Genomic DNA, 22,496 nt, shown 5'->3' on the forward strand with positions numbered 1-22,496 from the left:
TTTTAGTGTGAGAAATTGTTGTTGTTGGAGCTTCACTTGTAGTTTCTTCAATTGTTGGGGTTGGAGTTGCTATTGTTGTTGGTCCAATTGTTGTTGATGGGATTGCACTTGCAATTGGAGCAACTGTTGTGGTAGGAGCTTCAATTGTTGTGTGGGCAGTTGTTGTTGGTGGGGCAGCACTTGTCGTTTTAGCAATGGTGGTGGGTGCAGCGGCAGTTGAAGTTGGAGCAGTTGTTTTGATTTGACCTGCACTTGTTGAGGCAATGGTTGTCAGTGGTGCTGCACTGGTAGCTGGAGCAATTGTTGTGTGTGCTGCTGCAGTTTTAGTGTGAGAAATTGTTGTGGTTTGAGCTTCACTTGTAGTTTCTTCAATAGTTGGGGTTGGAGTTGCTCTTGTTGTTGGGCCAATTGTTGTTGATGGGGTTGCACTTGCAGTTGTTGGGGTTGGAGCTTCACTTGTAGGTGGAGAAACTCTTGTGGCTGAAACTGCACTTGTTGTTGGACTAATTGTTGTGCCTGGAGCTGGACTTGTAGTTTCTTCTATCGTTGGGGTTGGAGTTGCTCTTGTTGTTCGTCCAATTGTCGTTGATGGGATTGCACTTGCAATTGGAGCAACTGTTGTGGTAGGAGCTTCAATTGTTGTGTGGGCAGTTGTTGTTGGTGGGGCAGCACTTGTTTTAGCAATGGTGGTGGGTGCAGCGGCAGTTGAAGTTGGAACAGTTGTTGTGATTGGAGCTGCACTTGTTGTTGAAGTGATTGTTGTCAGTGGTGCTGCACTTGTACCTGGAGCAATTGTTGTGTGTGCTGCTGCAGTCGTTGTGTGAGCTCTTGTTGGGGTTGGAGATTCACTTGCCGTCTGAGCTGCTGTTGGTGGTGGTGCTGCACTTGTTGTTTTAGCAATGGTTGTGGGTGCTGCTGCAGTTGTAGTTGGAGCAGATGTTGTAATTGGAGCTGCACTTGCTGTTGGGGCGATTGTTGTCAGTAATGCTGCAGTTGTAGTTGGAGCAATTGTTGTGGTTGGTGCTTCAATTGATGGGTGGGCAGTTGTTGTTGGTGGTGCTGCACTTGTCGTTTTAGCTATGGTTGTGGGTGCTGCTGCAGTTGCAGTTGGAGGAGTTGTTGTGATTGGAGCTGGACTTGTAGCTGGAGCAATTGTTGTCTGTGCAGCTGCAGTTGTAGTTGGAGCAGTTGTTTTTATTTGACCTGCACTTGTTGAGGCAATGGTTGTCAGTGGTGCTGCACTTGTAGCTGGAGCAATTGTTGTGTGTGCTGCTGCCGTTGTAGTTGGAGCGGATGTTGTGATTGGAGCTGCACTTGTTGTTGAAGTGATTGTTGTCAGTGGTGCTGCAGTTGTAGTTGGAGCAATTGTTGTGGTTGGAGCTTCACTTGTAGGTGGAGAAACTCTTGTGGCTGAAACTGCACTTGTTGTTGGACTAATTGTTGTGCCTGGAGCTGGACTTGTAGTTCCTTCAATTGTTGGGGTTGGAGTTGCTCTTGTTTTTGGGCTAATTGTCGTTGATGGGATTGCACTTGCAATTGGAGCAACTGTTGTGGTAGGAGCTTCAATTGTTGTGTGGGCAGTTGTTGTTGGTGGGGCAGCACTTGTCGTTTTAGCAATGGTGGTGGGTGCAGCGGCAGTTGAAGTTGGAACAGTTGTTGTGATTGGAGCTGCACTTGTTGTTGAAGTGATTGTTGTCAGTGGTGCTGCACTTGTACCTGGAGCAATTGTTGTGTGTGCTGCTGCAGTCGTTGTGTGAGCTCTTGTTGGGGTTGGAGCTTCACTTGCCGTCTGAGCTGCTGTTGGTGGTGGTGCTGCACTTGTAGTTTTAGCAATGGTTGTGGGTGCTGCTGCAGTTGTAGTTGGAGCAGATGTTGTGATTGGAGCTGCACTTGCTGTTGGGGCGATTGTTGTCAGTGATGCTGCAGTTGTAGTTGGAGCAATTGTTGTGGTTGGTGCTTCAATTGATGGGTGGGCAGTTGTTGTTGGTGGTGCTGCACTTGTCGTTTTAGCTATGGTTGTGGGTGCTGCTGCAGTTGCAGTTGGAGGAGTTGTTGTGATTGGAGCTGGACTTGTAGCTGGAGCAATTGTTGTCTGTGCTGCTGCAGTCATTGTGTGAGCTCTTGTTGGGGTTTGAGCTTCAGTTGTCATCTGGGCTGCTGTTGGTGGTGGTGCTGCACTTGTCGTTTTAGCAATGGTTGTGGGTGCTGCTGCAGTTGTAGTTGGAACGGATGTTGTGATTGGAGCTGCTCTTGTTGTTGGGCTAATTGTTGTTGATGGTGTTGCACTTGCAATTGTTGTGGTTGGAGCTTCAATTGTTGTCTGGGCAGCTGTTGTTGGTGGTGCTGCACTTGTCGTTTTAGCTATGGTTGTGGGTGCTGCTGCAGTTGCAGTTGGAGTAGTTGTTGTGATTGGAGCTGGACTTGTAGCTGGAGCAATTGTTGTCTGTGCAGCTGCTGTTGTAGTTGGAGCAGTTGTTTTCATTTGACCTGCACTTGTTGAGGCAATGGTTGCCAGTGGTGCTGCACTTGTAGCTGGAGCAATTGTTGTGTGTGCTGCTGACGTTTTAGTGTGAGAAATTGTTGTTGTTGGAGCTTCGCTTGTAGTTTCTTCAATAGTTGGGGTTGGAGGTGCTCTTGTTGTCGGGCCAATTGTTGTTGATGGGATTGCACTTGCAATTGGAGCAACTGTTGTGGTAGGAGCTTCAATTGTTGTGTGGGCGGTTGTTGGTGGTGCGCCACTAGTCGTTTTAGCAATGGTTGTGGGTGCAGCGGCAGTTGTAGTTGGAACAGTTGTTGTGATTGGAGCTGCACTTATTGTTGGGGCAATTGTTGTAATTGGTGCTGAACTTGTACCTGGAGCAATTGTTGTGTGTGCTGCTGCAGTCATTGTGTGAGCTCTTGTTGGGGTTGGAGCTTCACTTGCCGTCTGGGCTGCTGTTGGTGGTGGTGCTGCACTTGTTGTTTTAGCAATGGTTGTGGGTGCTGCTGCAGTTGTAGTTGGAGCAGATGTTGTGATTGTAGCTGCACTTGTTGTTGAAGTGATTGTTGTCAGTGGTGCTGCAGTTGTAGTTGGAGCAATTGTTGTGGTTGGAGCTTCACTTGTAGTTGGAGAACCTGTTGTGCCTGGAACGGCACTTGTTGTTGGACCACTTGTTGTGCTTGGGGCTTCACTTGTAGTTTCTTCAATTGTTGGGGTTGGAGCTTCACTTGTAGGTGGAGAAATTCTTGTGGCTGAAACTGCACTTGTTGGACTAATTGTTGTGCCTGGAGCTGGACTTGTAGTTCCTTCAATTGTTGGGGTTGGAGTTGCTCTTGTTTTTGGGCTAATTGTCGTTGATGGGATTGCACTTGCAATTGGAGCAACTGTTGTGGTAGGAGCTTCTATTGTTGTGTGGGCAGTTGTTGTTGGTGGGGCAGCACTTGTCGTTTTAGCAATGGTGGTGGGTGCAGCGGCAGTTGAAGTTGGAACAGTTGTTGTGATTGGAGCTGCACTTGTTGTTGAAGTGATTGTTGTCAGTGGTGCTGCACTTGTACCTGGAGCAATTGTTGTGTGTGCTGCTGCAGTCGTTGTGTGAGCTCTTGTTGGGGTTGGAGCTTCACTTGCCGTCTGAGCTGCTGTTGGTGGTGGTGCTGCACTTGTAGTTTTAGCAATGGTTGTGGGTGCTGCTGCAGTTGTAGTTGGAGCAGATTTTGTGATTGGAGCTGCACTTGCTGTTGGGGCGATTGTTGTCAGTGATGCTGCAGTTGTAGTTGGAGCAATTGTTGTGGTTGGTGCTTCAATTGATGGGTGGGCAGTTGTTGTTGGTGGTGCTGCACTTGTCGTTTTAGCTATGGTTGTGGGTGCTGCTGCAGTTGCAGTTGGAGGAGTTGTTGTGATTGGAGCTGGACTTGTAGGTGGAGCAATTGTTGTCTGTGCTGCTGCAGTCATTGTGTGAGCTCTTGTTGGGGTTTGAGCTTCAGTTGTCATCTGGGCTGCTGTTGGTGGTGGTGCTGCACTTGTCGTTTTAGCAATGGTTGTGGGTGCTGCTGCAGTTGTAGTTGGAACAGATGTTGTGATTGGAGCTGCTCTTGTTGTTGGGCTAATTGTTGTTGATGGTGTTGCACTTGCAATTGTTGTGGTTGGAGCTTCAATTGTTGTCTGGGCAGCTGTTGTTGGTGGTGCTGCACTTGTCGTTTTAGCTATGGTTGTGGGTGCTGCTGCAGTTGTAGTTGGAGCAGTTGTTTTGATTTGACTTGCACTTGTTGAGGCAATGGTTGTCAGTGGTGCTGCACTTGTAGCTGGAGCAATTGTTGTGTGTGCTGCTGCCGTTTTAGTGTGAGAAATTGTTGTTGTTGGAGCTTCACTTGTAGTTTCTTCAATTGTTGGGGTTGGAGTTGCTATTGTTGTTGGTCCAATTGTTGTTGATGGGATTGCACTTGCAATTGGAGCAACTGTTGTGGTAGGAGCTTCAATTGTTGTGTGGGCAGTTGTTGTTGGTGGTGCGGCACTTGTCATTTTAGCAATGGTTGTGGATGCAGCTGCAGTTGTAGTTGGAGCAGTTGTGTGTGTTGCTGCAGTTGTAGTTGGAACAATTGTTTTGGTTGGAGCTTCACTTGTAGGTGGAGAACCTGTTGTGGCAGAAACTGCACTTGTTGTTGGAGTTATTGTTGTGCCTGGAGCTGGACTTGTAGTTTCTTCAATTGTTGGGGTTGGAGGTGCTCTTGTTGTTGGGCCAATTGTTGTTGATGGGATTGCACTTGCAATTGGAGCAACCTTTGTGGTAGGAGCTTCAATTGATGTGTGGGCAGTTGTTGTTGGTGGTGCTGCACTTGTTGTTTTAGCAATGGTTGTGGGTGCTGCTGCAGTTGTAGTTGGAACAGATGTTGTGATTGGAGCTGCTCTTGTTGTTGGGCCAATTGTTGTTGATGGTGTTGTACTTGCAATTGTTGTGGTTGGAGCTTCAATTGTTGTCTGGGCAGCTGTTGTTGGTGGTGCTGCACTTGTAGTTTTAGCTATGGTTGTGGGTGCTGCTGCAGTTGTAGTTCGAGCAGTTGTTTTGATTTGACCTGCACTTGTTGAGGCAAAGGTTGTCAGTGGTGCTGCACTTGTAGCTGGAGCAATTGTTGTGGTTGGAGCTTCAATTGATGTGTGGGCAGTTGTTGTTAGTGGTGCTGCACTTGTCGTTTTAGCTATGGTTGTGGGTGCTGCTGCAGTTGCAATTGGAGGAGTTGTTGTGATTGGAGCTGGACTTGTAGCTGGAGCAATTGTTGTCTGTGCTGCTGCAGTCATTGTGTGAGCTCTTGTTGGGGTTGGAGCTTCAGTTGTCATCTGGGCTGCTGTTGGTGGTTGTGCTGCACTTGTCGTTTTAGCAATGGTTGTGGGTGCTGCTGCAGTTGTAGTTGGAACAGATGTTGTGATTGGAGCTGCTCTTGTTGTTGGGCTAATTGTTGTTGATTGTGTTGCACTTGCAATTGTTGTGGTTGGAGCTTCAATTGTTGTCTGGGCAGCTGTTGTTGGTGGTGCTGCACTTGTTGTTTTAGATATGGTTGTGGGTGCTGCTGCAGTTGTAGTTGGAGCAGTTGTTTTGATTTGACCTGCACTTGTTGAGGCAATGGTTGTCAGTGGTGCTGCACTGGTAGCTGGAGCAATTGTGTGTGCTGCTGCAGTTTTAGTGTGAGAAATTGTTGTGGTTTGAGCTTCACTTGTAGTTTCTTCAATTGTTGGGGTTGGAGTTGCTCTTGTTGTTGGGCCAATTGTTGTTGATGGGGTTGCACTTGCAGTTGTTGGGGTTGGAGCTTCACTTGTTGTCTGGGCAGCTGTTGTTGCTGGTGCAGCACTTGTCGTTTTAGCTATGGTTGTGGATGCTGCGGCAGTTGCAGTTGGAGTAGTTGTTGTGATTTGAGCTGGACTTGTAGCTGGAGCAATTGTTGTCTGTGCAGCTGCAGTTGTAGTTGGAGCAGTTGTTTTCATTTGACCTGCACTTGTTGAGGCAATGGTTGTCAGTGGTGCTGCACTTGTAGCTGGAGCAATTGTTGTTTGTGCTGCTGACGTTTTAGTGTGAGATATTGTTGTGGTTTGAGCTTCACTTGTAGTTTCTTCTATCGTTGGGGTTGGAGTTGCTCTTGTTGTTCGTCCAATTGTCGTTGATGGGATTGCACTTGCAATTGGAGCAACTGTTGTGGTAGGAGCTTCAATTGTTGTGTGGGCAGTTGTTGTTGGTGGGGCAGCACTTGTCGTTTTAGCAATGGTGGTGGGTGCAGCGGCAGTTGAAGTTGGAACAGTTGTTGTGATTGGAGCTGCACTTGTTGTTGAAGTGATTGTTGTCAGTGGTGCTGCACTTGTACCTGGAGCAATTGTTGTGTGTGCTGCTGCAGTCGTTGTGTGAGCTCTTGTTGGGGTTGGAGCTTCACTTGCCGTCTGAGCTGCTGTTGGTGATGGTGCTGCACTTGTAGTTTTAGCAATGGTTGTGGGTGCTGCTGCAGTTGTAGTTGGAGCAGATGTTGTGATTGGAGCTGCACTTGCTGTTGGGGCGATTGTTGTCAGTGATGCTGCAGTTGTAGTTGGAGCAGTTGTTGTGGTTGGTGCTTCAATTGATGGGTGGGCAGTTGTTGTTGGTGGTGCTGCACTTGTCGTTTTAGCTATGGTTGTGGGTGCTGCTGCAGTTGCAGTTGGAGGAGTTGTTGTGATTGGAGCTGGACTTGTAGCTGGAGCAATTGTTGTCTGTGCAGCTGCAGTCATTGTGTGAGCTCTTGTTGGGGTTTGAGCTTCAGTTGTCATCTGGGCTGCTGTTGGTGGTGGTGCTGCACTTGTCGTTTTAGCAATGGTTGTGGGTGCTGCTGCAGTTGTAGTTGGAACAGATGTTGTGATTGGAGCTGCTCTTGTTGTTGGGCTAATTGTTGTTGATGGTGTTGCACTTGCAATTGTTGTGGTTGGAGCTTCAATTGTTGTCTGGGCAGCTGTTGTTGGTGGTGCTGCACTTGTCGTTTTTGCTATGGTTGTGGGTGCTGCTGCAGTTGTAGTTGGAGCAGTTGTTTTGATTTGACCTGCACTTGTTGAGGCAATGGTTGTCAGTGGTGCTGCACTTGTAGCTGGAGCAATTGTTGTGTGTGCTGCTGCCGTTTTAGTGTGAGAAATTGTTGTTGTTGGAGCTTCACTTGTAGTTTCTTCAATTGTTGGGGTTGGAGTTGCTATTGTTGTTGGTCCAATTGTTGTTGATGGGATTGCACTTGCAATTGGAGCAACTGTTGTGGTAGGAGCTTCAATTGTTGTGTGGGCAGTTGTTGTTGGTGGGGCAGCACTTGTCATTTTAGCAATGGTGGTGGGTGCAGCGGCAGTTGAAGTTGGAGCAGTTGTTTTGATTTGACCTGCACTTGTTGAGGCAATGGTTGTCAGTGGTGCTGCACTGGTAGCTGGAGCAATTGTTGTGTGTGCTGCTGCAGTTTTAGTGTGAGAAATTGTTGTGGTTTGAGCTTCACTTGTAGTTTCTTCAATTGTTGGGGTTGGAGTTGCTCTTGTTGTTGGGCCAATTGTTGTTGATGGGGTTGCACTTGCAGTTGTTGGGGTTGGAGCTTCACTTGTAGGTGGAGAAATTCTTGTGGCTGAAACTGCACTTGTTGGACTAATTGTTGTGCCTGGAGCTGGACTTGTAGTTCCTTCAATTGTTGGGTTTGGAGTTGCTCTTGTTTTTGGGCTAATTGTCGTTGATGGGATTGCACTTGCAATTGGAGCAACTGTTGTGGTAGGAGCTTCAATTGTTGTGTGGGCAGTTGTTGTTGGTGGGGCAGCACTTGTCGTTTTAGCAATGGTTGTGGGTGCTGCTGCAGTTGTAGTTGGAGCAGATGTTGTGATTGGAGCTGCACTTGCTGTTGGGGCGATTGTTGTCAGTGATGCTGCAGTTGTAGTTGGAGCAATTGTTGTGGTTGGAGCTTCAATTGATGTGTGGGCAGTTGTTGTTGGTGGTGCTGCACTTGTCGTTTTAGCTATGGTTGTGGGTGCTGCTGCAGTTGCAGTTGGAGGAGTTGTTGTGATTGGAGCTGGACTTGTAGCTGGAGCAATTGTTGTCTGTGCAGCTGCAGTTGTAGTTGGAGCAGTTGTTTTGATTTGACCTGCACTTGTTGAGGCAATGGTTGTCAGTGGTGCTGCACTTGTAGTTGGAGCAGATGTTGTGATTGGAGCTGCACTTGTTGTTGAAGTGATTGTTGTCAGTGGTGCTGCAGTTGTAGTTGGAGCAATTGTTGTGGTTGGAGCTTCACTTGTAGGTGGAGAAACTCTTGTGGCTGAAACTGCACTTGTTGTTGGACTAATTGTTGTGCCTGGAGCTGGACTTGTAGTTCCTTCAATTGTTGGGGTTGGAGTTGCTCTTGTTTTTGGCTTAATTGTCGTTGATGGGATTGCACTTGCAATTGGAGCAACTGTTGTGGTAGGAGCTTCAATTGTTGTGTGGGCAGTTGTTGTTGGTGGGGCAGCACTTGTCGTTTTAGCAATGGTGGTGGGTGCAGCGGCAGTTGAAGTTGGAACAGTTGTTGTGATTGGAGCTGCACTTGTTGTTGAAGTGATTGTTGTCAGTGGTGCTGCACTTGTACCTGGAGCAATTGTTGTGTGTGCTGCTGCAGTCGTGTGAGCTCTTGTTGGGGTTGGAGCTTCAATTGATGTGTGGGCAGTTGTTGGTGGTGCTGCACTTGTTGTTTTAGCAATGGTTGTGGGTGCTGCTGCAGTTGTAGTTGGAGCAGATGTTGTGATTGGAGCTGCACTTGCTGTTGGGGCGATTGTTGTCAGTGATGCTGCAGTTGTAGTTGGAGCAATTGTTGTGGTTGGTGCTTCAATTGATGGGTGGGCAGTTGTTGTTGGTGGTGCTGCACTTGTCGTTTTAGCTATGGTTGTGGGTGCTGCTGCAGTTGCAGTTGGAGGAGTTGTTGTGATTGGAGCTGGACTTGTAGCTGGAGCAATTGTTGTCTGTGCTGCTGCAGTCATTGTGTGAGCTCTTGTTGTGGTTGGAGCTTCAATTGATGTGTGGGCAGTTGTTGGTGGTGCTGCACTTGTCGTTTTAGCAATGGTTGTGGGTGCTGCTGCAGTTGTAGTTGGAACAGATGTTGTGATTGGAGCTGCTCTTGTTGTTGGGCCAATTGTTGTTGATGGTGTTGTACTTGCAATTGTTGTGGTTGGAGCTTCAATTGTTGTCTGGGCAGCTGTTGTTGGTGGTGCTGCACTTGTCGTTTTAGCTATGGTTGTGGGTGCTGCTGCAGTTGTAGTTGGAGCAGTTGTTTTGATTTGACCTGCACTTGTTGAGGCAATGGTTGTCAGTTGTGCTGCACTTGTAGCTGGAGCAATTGTTGTGGTTGGAGCTTCAATTGATGTGTGGGCAGTTGTTGGTGGTGGTGCTGCACTTGTCGTTTTAGCTATGGTTGTGGGTGCTGCTGCAGTTGTAGTTGGAACAGATGTTGTGATTGGAGCTGCTCTTGTTGTTGGGCTAATTGTTGTTGATGGTGTTGCACTTGCAATTGTTGTGGTTGGAGCTTCAATTGTTGTCTGGGCAGCTGTTGTTGGTGGTGCTGCACTTGTCGTTTTTGCTATGGTTGTGGGTGCTGCTGCAGTTGTAGTTGGAGCAGTTGTTTTGATTTGACCTGCACTTGTTGAGGCAATGGTTGTCAGTGGTGCTGCACTTGTAGCTGGAGCAATTGTTGTGTGTGCTGCTGCCGTTTTAGTGTGAGAAATTGTTGTTGTTGGAGCTTCACTTGTAGTTTCTTCAATTGTTGGGGTTGGAGTTGCTATTGTTGTTGGTCCAATTGTTGTTGATGGGATTGCACTTGCAATTGGAGCAACTGTTGTGGTAGGAGCTTCAATTGTTGTGTGGGCAGTTGTTGTTGGTGGGGCTGCACTTGTCGTTTTAGCAATGGTGGTGGGTGCAGCGGCAGTTGAAGTTGGAGCAGTTGTTTTGATTTGACCTGCACTTGTTGAGGCAATGGTTGTCAGTGGTGCTGCACTGGTAGCTGGAGCAATTGTTGTGTGTGCTGCTGCAGTTTTAGTGTGAGAAATTGTTGTGGTTTGAGCTTCACTTGTAGTTTCTTCAATTGTTGGGGTTGGAGTTGCTCTTGTTGTTGGGCCAATTGTTGTTGATGGGGTTGCACTTGCAGTTGTTGGGGTTGGAGCTTCACTTGTAGGTGGAGAAACTCTTGTGGCTGAAACTGCACTTGTTGTTGGACTAATTGTTGTGCCTGGAGCTGGACTTGTAGTTCCTTCAATTGTTGGGGTTGGAGTTGCTCTTGTTTTTGGGTTAATTGTCGTTGATGGGATTGCACTTGCAATTGGAGCAACTGTTGTGGTAGGAGCTTCAATTGTTGTGTGGGCAGTTGTTGTTGGTGGGGCAGCACTTGTCGTTTTAGCAATGGTGGTGGGTGCAGCGGCAGTTGAAGTTGGAACAGTTGTTGTGATTGGAGCTGCACTTGTTGTTGAAGTGATTGTTGTCAGTGGTGCTGCACTTGTACCTGGAGCAATTGTTGTGTGTGCTGCTGCAGTCGTGTGAGCTCTTGTTGGGGTTGGAGCTTCACTTGCCGTCTGAGCTGCTGTTGGTGGTGGTGCTGCACTTGTTGTTTTAGCAATGGTTGTGGGTGCTGCTGCAGTTGTAGTTGGAGCAGATGTTGTGATTGGAGCTGCACTTGCTGTTGGGGCGATTGTTGTCAGTGATGCTGCAGTTGTAGTTGGAGCAATTGTTGTGGTTGGTGCTTCAATTGATGGATGGGCAGTTGTTGTTGGTGGTGCTGCACTTGTCGTTTTAGCTATGGTTGTGGGTGCTGCTGCAGTTGCAGTTGGAGGAGTTGTTGTGATTGGAGCTGGACTTGTAGCTGGAGCAATTGTTGTCTGTGCTGCTGCAGTCATTGTGTGAGCTCTTGTTGGGGTTGGAGCTTCAGTTGTCATCTGGGCTGCTGTTGGTGGTGGTGCTGCACTTGTCGTTTTAGCAATGGTTGTGGGTGCTGCTGCAGTTGTAGTTGGAACAGATGTTGTGATTGGAGCTGCTCTTGTTGTTGGGCCAATTGTTGTTGATGGTGTTGCACTTGCAATTGTTGTGGTTGGAGCTTCAATTGTTGTCTGGGCAGCTGTTGTTGGTGGTGCTGCACTTGTCGTTTTAGCTATGGTTGTGGGTGCTGCTGCAGTTGCAGTTGGAGGAGTTGTTGTGATTGGAGCTGGACTTGTAGCTGGAGCAATTGTTGTCTGTGCAGCTGCAGTTGTAGTTGGAGCAGTTGTTTTGATTTGACCTGCACTTGTTGAGGCAATGGTTGTCAGTGGTGCTGCACTTGTAGCTGGAGCAATTGTTGTGTGTGCTGCTGCCGTTGTAGTTGGAGCAGATGTTGTGATTGGAGCTGCACTTGTTGTTGAAGTGATTGTTGTCAGTGGTGCTGCAGTTGTAGTTGGAGCAATTGTTGTGGTTGGAGCTTCACTTGTAGGTGGAGAAACTCTTGTGGCTGAAACTGCACTTGTTGTTGGACTAATTGTTGTGCCTGGAGCTGGACTAGTAGTTCCTTCAATTGTTGGGGTTGGAGTTGCTCTTGTTTTTGGGTTAATTGTCGTTGATGGGATTGCACTTGCAATTGGAGCAACTGTTGTGGTAGGAGTTTCAATTGTTGTGTGGGCAGTTGTTGTTGGTGGGGCAGCACTTGTCGTTTTAGCAATGGTGGTGGGTGCAGCGGCAGTTGAAGTTGGAACAGTTGTTGTGATTGGAGCTGCACTTGTTGTTGAAGTGATTGTTGTCAGTGGTGCTGCACTTGTACCTGGAGCAATTGTTGTGTGTGCTGCTGCAGTCGTTGTGTGAGCTCTTGTTGGGGTTGGAGCTTCACTTGCCGTCTGAGCTGCTGTTGGTGGTGGTGCTGCACTTGTTGTTTTAGCAATGGTTGTGGGTGCTGCTGCAGTTGTAGTTGGAGCAGATGTTGTGATTGGAGCTGCACTTGCTGTTGGGGCGATTGTTGTCAGTGATGCTGCAGTTGTAGTTGGAGCAATTGTTGTGGTTGGAGCTTCAATTGATGTGTGGGCAGTTGTTGTTGGTGGTGCTGCACTTGTCGTTTTAGCTATGGTTGTGGGTGCTGCTGCAGTTGCAGTTGGAGGAGTTGTTGTGATTGGAGCTGGACTTGTAGCTGGAGCAATTGTTGTCTGTGCAGCTGCAGTCATTGTGTGAGCTCTTGTTGGGGTTTGAGCTTCAGTTGTCATCTGGGCTGCTGTTGGTGGTGGTGCTGCACTTGTCGTTTTAGCAATGGTTGTGGGTGCTGCTGCAGTTGTAGTTGGAACAGATGTTGTGATTGGAGCTGCTCTTGTTGTTGGGCTAATTGTTGTTGATGGTGTTGCACTTGCAATTGTTGTGGTTGGAGCTTCAATTGTTGTCTGGGCAGCTGTTGTTGGTGGTGCTGCACTTGTCGTTTTTGCTATGGTTGTGGGTGCTGCTGCAGTTGTAGTTGGAGCAGTTGTTTTGATTTGACCTGCACTTGTTGAGGCAATGGTTGTCAGTGGTGCTGCACTTGTAGCTGGAGCAATTGTTGTGTGTGCTGCTGCCGTTTTAGTGTGAGAAATTGTTGTTGTTGGAGCTTCACTTGTAGTTTCTTCAATTGTTGGGGTTGGAGTTGCTATTGTTGTTGGTCCAATTGTTGTTGATGGGATTGCACTTGCAATTGGAGCAACTGTTGTGGTAGGAGCTTCAATTGTTGTGTGGGCAGTTGTTGTTGGTGGGGCAGCACTTGTCATTTTAGCAATGGTGGTGGGTGCAGCGGCAGTTGAAGTTGGAGCAGTTGTTTTGATTTGACCTGCACTTGTTGAGGCAATGGTTGTCAGTGGTGCTGCACTGGTAGCTGGAGCAATTGTTGTGTGTGCTGCTGCAGTTTTAGTGTGAGAAATTGTTGTGGTTTGAGCTTCACTTGTAGTTTCTTCAATTGTTGGGGTTGGAGTTGCTCTTGTTGTTGGGCCAATTGTTGTTGATGGGGTTGCACTTGCAGTTGTTGGGGTTGGAGCTTCACTTGTAGGTGGAGAAATTCTTGTGGCTGAAACTGCACTTGTTGGACTAATTGTTGTGCCTGGAGCTGGACTTGTAGTTCCTTCAATTGTTGGGGTTGGAGTTGCTCTTGTTTTTGGGCTAATTGTCGTTGATGGGATTGCACTTGCAATTGGAGCAACTGTTGTGGTAGGAGCTTCAATTGTTGTGTGGGCAGTTGTTGTTGGTGGGGCAGCACTTGTCGTTTTAGCAATGGTTGTGGGTGCTGCTGCAGTTGTAGTTGGAGCAGATGTTGTGATTGGAGCTGCACTTGCTGTTGGGGCGATTGTTGTCAGTGATGCTGCAGTTGTAGTTGGAGCAATTGTTGTGGTTGGAGCTTCAATTGATGTGTGGGCAGTTGTTGTTGGTGGTGCTGCACTTGTCGTTTTAGCTATGGTTGTGGGTGCTGCTGCAGTTGCAGTTGGAGGAGTTGTTGTGATTGGAGCTGGACTTGTAGCTGGAGCAATTGTTGTCTGTGCAGCTGCAGTTGTAGTTGGAGCAGTTGTTTTGATTTGACCTGCACTTGTTGAGGCAATGGTTGTCAGTGGTGCTGCACTTGTAGTTGGAGCAGATGTTGTGATTGGAGCTGCACTTGTTGTTGAAGTGATTGTTGTCAGTGGTGCTGCAGTTGTAGTTGGAGCAATTGTTGTGGTTGGAGCTTCACTTGTAGGTGGAGAAACTCTTGTGGCTGAAACTGCACTTGTTGTTGGACTAATTGTTGTGCCTGGAGCTGGACTTGTAGTTCCTTCAATTGTTGGGGTTGGAGTTGCTCTTGTTTTTGGCTTAATTGTCGTTGATGGGATTGCACTTGCAATTGGAGCAACTGTTGTGGTAGGAGCTTCAATTGTTGTGTGGGAAGTTGTTGTTGGTGGGGCAGCACTTGTCGTTTTAGCAATGGTGGTGGGTGCAGCGGCAGTTGAAGTTGGAACAGTTGTTGTGATTGGAGCTGCACTTGTTGTTGAAGTGATTGTTGTCAGTGGTGCTGCACTTGTACCTGGAGCAATTGTTGTGTGTGCTGCTGCAGTCGTGTGAGCTCTTGTTGGGGTTGGAGCTTCAATTGATGTGTGGGCAGTTGTTGGTGGTGCTGCACTTGTTGTTTTAGCAATGGTTGTGGGTGCTGCTGCAGTTGTAGTTGGAGCAGATGTTGTGATTAGAGCTGCACTTGCTGTTGGGGCGATTGTTGTCAGTGATGCTGCAGTTGTAGTTGGAGCAATTGTTGTGGTTGGTGCTTCAATTGATGGGTGGGCAGTTGTTGTTGGTGGTGCTGCACTTGTCGTTTTAGCTATGGTTGTGGGTGCTGCTGCAGTTGCAGTTGGAGGAGTTGTTGTGATTGGAGCTGGACTTGTAGCTGGAGCAATTGTTGTCTGTGCTGCTGCAGTCATTGTGTGAGCTCTTGTTGTGGTTGGAGCTTCAATTGATGTGTGGGCAGTTGTTGGTGGTGCTGCACTTGTCGTTTTAGCAATGGTTGTGGGTGCTGCTGCAGTTGTAGTTGGAACAGATGTTGTGATTGGAGCTGCTCTTGTTGTTGGGCCAATTGTTGTTGATGGTGTTGTACTTGCAATTGTTGTGGTTGGAGCTTCAATTGTTGTCTGGGCAGCTGTTGTTGGTGGTGCTGCACTTGTCGTTTTAGCTATGGTTGTGGGTGCTGCTGCAGTTGTAGTTGGAGCAGTTGTTTTGATTTGACCTGCACTTGTTGAGGCAATGGTTGTCAGTTGTGCTGCACTTGTAGCTGGAGCAATTGTTGTGGTTGGAGCTTCAATTGATGTGTGGGCAGTTGTTGGTGGTGGTGCTGCACTTGTCGTTTTAGCTATGGTTGTGGGTGCTGCTGCAGTTGTAGTTGGAACAGATGTTGTGATTGGAGCTGCTCTTGTTGTTGGGCTAATTGTTGTTGATGGTGTTGCACTTGCAATTGTTGTGGTTGGAGCTTCAATTGTTGTCTGGGCAGCTGTTGTTGGTGGTGCTGCACTTGTCGTTTTTGCTATGGTTGTGGGTGCTGCTGCAGTTGTAGTTGGAGCAGTTGTTTTGATTTGACCTGCACTTGTTGAGGCAATGGTTGTCAGTGGTGCTGCACTTGTAGCTGGAGCAATTGTTGTGTGTGCTGCTGCCGTTTTAGTGTGAGAAATTGTTGTTGTTGGAGCTTCACTTGTAGTTTCTTCAATTGTTGGGGTTGGAGTTGCTATTGTTGTTGGTCCAATTGTTGTTGATGGGATTGCACTTGCAATTGGAGCAACTGTTGTGGTAGGAGCTTCAATTGTTGTGTGGGCAGTTGTTGTTGGTGGGGCAGCACTTGTCGTTTTAGCAATGGTGGTGGGTGCAGCGGCAGTTGAAGTTGGAGCAGTTGTTTTGATTTGACCTGCACTTGTTGAGGCAATGGTTGTCAGTGGTGCTGCACTGGTAGCTGGAGCAATTGTTGTGTGTGCTGCTGCAGTTTTAGTGTGAGAAATTGTTGTGGTTTGAGCTTCACTTGTAGTTTCTTCAATTGTTGGGGTTGGAGTTGCTCTTGTTGTTGGGCCAATTGTTGTTGATGGGGTTGCACTTGCAGTTGTTTGGGTTGGAGCTTCACTTGTAGGTGGAGAAACTCTTGTGGCTGAAACTGCACTTGTTGTTGGACTAATTGTTGTGCCTGGAGCTGGACTTGTAGTTCCTTCAATTGTTGGGGTTGGAGTTGCTCTTGTTTTTGGGTTAATTGTCGTTGATGGGATTGCACTTGCAATTGGAGCAACTGTTGTGGTAGGAGCTTCAATTGTTGTGTGGGCAGTTGTTGTTGGTGGGGCAGCACTTGTCGTTTTAGCAATGGTGGTGGGTGCAGCGGCAGTTGAAGTTGGAACAGTTGTTGTGATTGGAGCTGTACTTGTTGTTGAAGTGATTGTTGTCAGTGGTGCTGCACTTGTACCTGGAGCAATTGTTGTGTGTGCTGCTGCAGTCGTGTGAGCTCTTGTTGGGGTTGGAGCTTCACTTGCCGTCTGAGCTGCTGTTGGTGGTGGTGCTGCACTTGTTGTTTTAGCAATGGTTGTGGGTGCTGCTGCAGTTGTAGTTGGAGCAGATATTGTGATTGGAGCTGCACTTGCTGTTGGGGCGATTGTTGTCAGTGATGCTGCAGTTGTAGTTGGAGCAATTGTTGTGGTTGGTGCTTCAATTGATGGATGGGCAGTTGTTGTTGGTGGTGCTGCACTTGTCGTTTTAGCTATGGTTGTGGGTGCTGCTGCAGTTGCAGTTGGAGGAGTTGTTGTGATTGGAGCTGGACTTGTAGCTGGAGCAATTGTTGTCTGTGCTGCTGCAGTCATTGTGTGAGCTCTTGTTGGGGTTGGAGCTTCAGTTGTCATCTGGGCTGCTGTTGGTGGTGGTGCTGCACTTGTCGTTTTAGCAATGGTTGTGGGTGCTGCTGCAGTTGTAGTTGGAACAGATGTTGTGATTGGAGCTGCTCTTGTTGTTGGGCCAATTGTTGTTGATGGTGTTGCACTTGCAATTGTTGTGGTTGGAGCTTCAATTGTTGTCTGGGCAGCTGTTGTTGGTGGTGCTGCACTTGTCGTTTTAGCTATGGTTGTGGGTGCTGCTGCAGTTGCAGTTGGAGGAGTTGTTGTGATTGGAGCTGGACTTGTAGCTGGAGCAATTGTTGTCTGTGCAGCTGCAGTTGTAGTTGGAGCAGTTGTTTTGATTTGACCTGCACTTGTTGAGGCAATGGTTGTCAGTGGTGCTGCACTTGTAGCTGGAGCAATTGTTGTGTGTGCTGCTGCCGTTGTAGTTGGAGCAGATGTTGTGATTGGAGCTGCACTTGTTGTTGAAGTGATTGTTGTCAGTGGTGCTGCAGTTGTAGTTGGAGCAATTGTTGTGGTTGGAGCTTCACTTGTAGGTGGAGAAACTCTTGTGGCTGAAACTGCACTTGTTGTTGGACTAATTGTTGTGCCTGGAGCTGGACTAGTAGTTCCTTCAATTGTTGGGGTTGGAGTTGCTCTTGTTTTTGGGTTAATTGTCGTTGATGGGATTGCACTTGCAATTGGAGCAACTGTTGTGGTAGGAGTTTCAATTGTTGTGTGGGCAGTTGTTGTTGGTGGGGCAGCACTTGTCGTTTTAGCAATGGTGGTGGGTGCAGCGGCAGTTGAAGTTGGAACAGTTGTTGTGATTGGAGCTGCACTTGTTGTTGAAGTGATTGTTGTCAGTGGTGCTGCACTTGTACCTGGAGCAATTGTTGTGTGTGCTGCTGCAGTCGTTGTGTGAGCTCTTGTTGGGGTTGGAGCTTCACTTGCCGTCTGAGCTGCTGTTGGTGGTGGTGCTGCACTTGTTGTTTTAGCAATGGTTGTGGGTGCTGCTGCAGTTGTAGTTGGAGCAGATGTTGTGATTGGAGCTGCACTTGCTGTTGGGGCGATTGTTGTCAGTGATGCTGCAGTTGTAGTTGGAGCAATTGTTGTGGTTGGAGCTTCAATTGATGTGTGGGCAGTTGTTGTTGGTGGTGCTGCACTTGTCGTTTTAGCTATGGTTGTGGGTGCTGCTGCAGTTGCAGTTGGAGGAGTTGTTGTGATTGGAGCTGGACTTGTAGCTGGAGCAATTGTTGTCTGTGCAGCTGCAGTTGTAGTTGGAGCAGTTGTTTTGATTTGACCTGCACTTGTTGAGGCAATGGTTGTCAGTGGTGCTGCACTTGTAGTTGGAGCAGATGTTGTGATTGGAGCTGCACTTGTTGTTGAAGTGATTGTTGTCAGTGGTGCTGCAGTTGTAGTTGGAGCAATTGTTGTGGTTGGAGCTTCACTTGTAGGTGGAGAAACTCTTGTGGCTGAAACTGCACTTGTTGTTGGACTAATTGTTGTGCCTGGAGCTGGACTTGTAGTTCCTTCAATTGTTGGGGTTGGAGTTGCTCTTGTTTTTGGCTTAATTGTCGTTGATGGGATTGCACTTGCAATTGGAGCAACTGTTGTGGTAGGAGCTTCAATTGTTGTGTGGGCAGTTGTTGTTGGTGGGGCAGCACTTGTCGTTTTAGCAATGGTGGTGGGTGCAGCGGCAGTTGAAGTTGGAACAGTTGTTGTGATTGGAGCTGCACTTGTTGTTGAAGTGATTGTTGTCAGTGGTGCTGCACTTGTACCTGGAGCAATTGTTGTGTGTGCTGCTGCAGTCGTGTGAGCTCTTGTTGGGGTTGGAGCTTCAATTGATGTGTGGGCAGTTGTTGGTGGTGCTGCACTTGTTGTTTTAGCAATGGTTGTGGGTGCTGCTGCAGTTGTAGTTGGAGCAGATGTTGTGATTGGAGCTGCACTTGCTGTTGGGGCGATTGTTGTCAGTGATGCTGCAGTTGTAGTTGGAGCAATTGTTGTGGTTGGTGCTTCAATTGATGTGTGGGCAGTTGTTGTTGGTGGTGCTGCACTTGCCGTTTCAGCTATGGTTGTGGGTGCTGCTGCAGTTGCAGTTGGAGGAGTTGTTGTGATTGGAGCTGGACTTGTAGCTGGAGCAATTGTTGTCTGTGCTGCTGCAGTCATTGTGTGAGCACTTGTTGTGGTTGGAGCTTCAATTGATGTGTGGGCAGTTGTTGGTGGTGCTGCACTTGTCGTTTTAGCAATGGTTGTGGGTGCTGCTGCAGTTGTAGTTGGAACAGATGTTGTGATTGGAGCTGCTCTTGTTGTTGGGCCAATTGTTGTTGATGGTGTTGTACTTGCAATTGTTGTGGTTGGAGCTTCAATTGTTGTCTGGGCAGCTGTTGTTGGTGGTGCTGCACTTGTCGTTTTAGCTATGGTTGTGGGTGCTGCTGCAGTTGTAGTTGGAGCAGTTGTTTTGATTTGACCTGCACTTGTTGAGGCAATGGTTGTCAGTTGTGCTGCACTGGTAGCTGGAGCAATTGTTGTGTGTGCTGCTGCAGTTTTAGTGTGAGAAATTGTTGTGGTTTGAGCTTCACTTGTAGTTTCTTCAATTGTTGGGGTTGGAGTTGCTCTTGTTGTTGGGCCAATTGTTGTTGATGGGGTTGCACTTGCAGTTGTTGGGGTTGGAGCTTCACTTGTAGGTGGAGAAACTCTTGTGGCTGAAACTGCACTTGTTGTTGGACTAATTGTTGTGCCTGGAGCTGGACTTGTAGTTCCTTCAATTGTTGGGGTTGGAGTTGCTCTTGTTTTTGGGTTAATTGTCGTTGATGGGATTGCACTTGCAATTGGAGCAACTGTTGTGGTAGGAGTTTCAATTGTTGTGTGGGCAGTTGTTGTTGGTGGGGCAGCACTTGTCGTTTTAGCAATGGTGGTGGGTGCAGCGGCAGTTGAAGTTGGAACAGTTGTTGTGATTGGAGCTGCACTTGTTGTTGAAGTGATTGTTGTCAGTGGTGCTGCACTTGTACCTGGAGCAATTGTTGTGTGTGCTGCTGCAGTCGTTGTGTGAGCTCTTGTTGGGGTTGGAGCTTCACTTGATGTGTGGGCAGTTGTTGGTGGTGCTGCACTTGTTGTTTTAGCAATGGTTGTGGGTGCTGCTGCAGTTGTAGTTGGAACAGATGTTGTGATTGGAGCTGCTCTTGTTGTTGGGCCAATTGTTGTTGATGGTGTTGCACTTGCAATTGTTGTGGTTGGAGCTTCAATTGTTGTCTGGGCAGCTGTTGTTGGTGGTGCTGCACTTGTCGTTTTAGCTATGGTTGTGGGTGCTGCTGCAGTTGCAGTTGGAGGAGTTGTTGTGATTGGAGCTGGACTTGTAGCTGGAGCAATTGTTGTCTGTGCAGCTGCAGTTGTAGTTGGAGCAGTTGTTTTGATTTGACCTGCACTTGTTGAGGCAATGGTTGTCAGTGGTGCTGCACTTGTAGCTGGAGCAATTGTTGTGTGTGCTGCTGCCGTTGTAGTTGGAGCAGATGTTGTGATTGGAGCTGCACTTGTTGTTGAAGTGATTGTTGTCAGTGGTGCTGCAGTTGTAGTTGGAGCAATTGTTGTGGTTGGAGCTTCACTTGTAGGTGGAGAAACTCTTGTGGCTGAAACTGCACTTGTTGTTGGACTAATTGTTGTGCCTGGAGCTGGACTTGTAGTTCCTTCAATTGTTGGGGTTGGAGTTGCTCTTGTTTTTGGCTTAATTGTCGTTGATGGGATTGCACTTGCAATTGGAGCAACTGTTGTGGTAGGAGCTTCAATTGTTGTGTGGGCAGTTGTTGTTGGTGGGGCAGCACTTGTCGTTTTAGCAATGGTGGTGGGTGCAGCGGCAGTTGAAGTTGGAACAGTTGTTGTGATTGGAGCTGCACTTGTTGTTGAAGTGATTGTTGTCAGTGGTGCTGCACTTGTACCTGGAGCAATTGTTGTGTGTGCTGCTGCAGTCGTGTGAGCTCTTGTTGGGGTTGGAGCTTCAGTTGTCATCTGGGCTGCTGTTGGTGGTGGTGCTGCACTTGTCGTTTTAGCAATGGTTGTGGGTGCTGCTGCAGTTGTAGTTGGAACAGATGTTGTGATTGGAGCTGCTCTTGTTGTTGGGCCAATTGTTGTTGATGGTGTTGCACTTGCAATTGTTGTGGTTGGAGCTTCAATTGTTGTCTGGGCAGCTGTTGTTGGTGGTGCTGCACTTGTCGTTTTAGCTATGGTTGTGGGTGCTGCTGCAGTTGCAATTGGAGGAGTTGTTGTGATTGGAGCTGGACTTGTAGCTGGAGCAATTGTTGTCTGTGCAGCTGCAGTTGTAGTTGGAGCAGTTGTTTTCATTTGACCTGCACTTGTTGAGGCAATGGTTGCCAGTGGTGCTGCACTTGTAGCTGGAGCAATTGTTGTGTGTGCTGCTGACGTTTTAGTGTGAGAAATTGTTGTTGTTGGAGCTTCACTTGTAGTTTCTTCAATAGTTGGGGTTGGAGGTGCTCTTGTTGTTGGGCCAATTGTTGTTGATGGGATTGCACTTGCAATTGGAGCAACTGTTGTGGTAGGAGCTTCAATTGTTGTGTGGGCGGTTGTTGGTGGTGCGGCACTAGTCGTTTTAGCAATGGTTGTGGGTGCAGCGGCAGTTGTAGTTGGAACAGTTGTTGTGATTGGAGCTGCACTTATTGTTGGGGCAATTGTTGTAATTGGTGCTGAACTTGTACCTGGAGCAATTGTTGTGTGTGCTGCTGCAGTCATTGTGTGAGCTCTTGTTGGGGTTGGAGCTTCACTTGCCGTCTGGGCTGCTGTTGGTGGTGGTGCTGCACTTGCTGTTTTAGCAATGGTTGTGGGTGCTGCTGCAGTTGTAGTTGGAGCAGATGTTGTGATTGTAGCTGCACTTGTTGTTGAAGTGATTGTTGTCAGTGGTGCTGCAGTTGTAGTTGGAGCAATTGTTGGGGTTGGAGCTTCAATTGTTGTGTGGGCAGTTGTTGTTGGTGGGGCAGCACTTGTCGTTTTAGCCATGGTGGTGGGTGCAGCGGCAGTTGAAGTTGGAGCAGTTGTTTTGATTTGACCTGCACTTGTTGAGGCAATGGTTGTCAGTGGTGCTGCACTGGTAGCTGGAGCAATTGTTGTGTGTGCTGCTGCAGTTTTAGTGTGAGAAATTGTTGTGGTTTGAGCTTCACTTGTAGTTTCTTCAATTGTTGGGGTTGGAGTTGCTCTTGTTGTTGGGCCAATTGTTGTTGATGGGGTTGCACTTGCAGTTGTTGGGGTTGGAGCTTCACTTGTAGGTGGAGAAACTCTTGTGGCTGAAACTGCACTTGTTGTTGGACTAATTGTTGTGCCTGGAGCTGGACTTGTAGTTCCTTCAATTGTTGGGGTTGGAGTTGCTCTTGTTTTTGGGTTAATTGTCGTTGATGGGATTGCACTTGCAATTGGAGCAACTGTTGTGGTAGGAGCTTCAATTGTTGTGTGGGCAGTTGTTGTTGGTGGGGCAGCACTTGTCGTTTTAGCAATGGTGGTGGGTGCAGCGGCAGTTGAAGTTGGAACAGTTGTTGTGATTGGAGCTGCACTTGTTGTTGAAGTGATTGTTGTCAGTGGTGCTGCACTTGTACCTGGAGCAATTGTTGTGTGTGCTGCTGCAGTCGTGTGAGCTCTTGTTGGGGTTGGAGCTTCACTTGCCGTCTGAGCTGCTGTTAGTGGTGGTGCTGCACTTGCTGTTGGGGCGATTGTTGTCAGTGATGCTGCAGTTGTAGTTGGAGCAATTGTTGTGGTTGGTGCTTCAATTGATGGATGGGCAGTTGTTGTTGGTGGTGCTGCACTTGTCGTTTTAGCTATGGTTGTGGGTGCTGCTGCAGTTGCAGTTGGAGGAGTTGTTGTGATTGGAGCTGGACTTGTAGCTGGAGCAATTGTTGTCTGTGCTGCTGCAGTCATTGTGTGAGCTCTTGTTGGGGTTGGAGCTTCAGTTGTCATCTGGGCTGCTGTTGGTGGTGGTGCTGCACTTGTCGTTTTAGCAATGGTTGTGGGTGCTGCTGCAGTTGTAGTTGGAACGGATGTTGTGATTGGAGCTGCTCTTGTTGTTGGGCCAATTGTTGTTGATGGTGTTGCACTTGCAATTGTTGTGGTTGGAGCTTCAATTGTTGTCTGGGCAGCTGTTGTTGTTGGTGGTGCTGCACTTGTCGTTTTAGCTATGGTTGTGGGTGCTGCTGCAGTTGCAGTTGGAGGAGTTGTTGTGATTGGA

Source organism: Anguilla anguilla, chromosome 5, assembly GCF_013347855.1.
Source record: "Anguilla anguilla isolate fAngAng1 chromosome 5, fAngAng1.pri, whole genome shotgun sequence".
Lineage (NCBI taxonomy): Eukaryota > Metazoa > Chordata > Actinopteri > Anguilliformes > Anguillidae > Anguilla > Anguilla anguilla.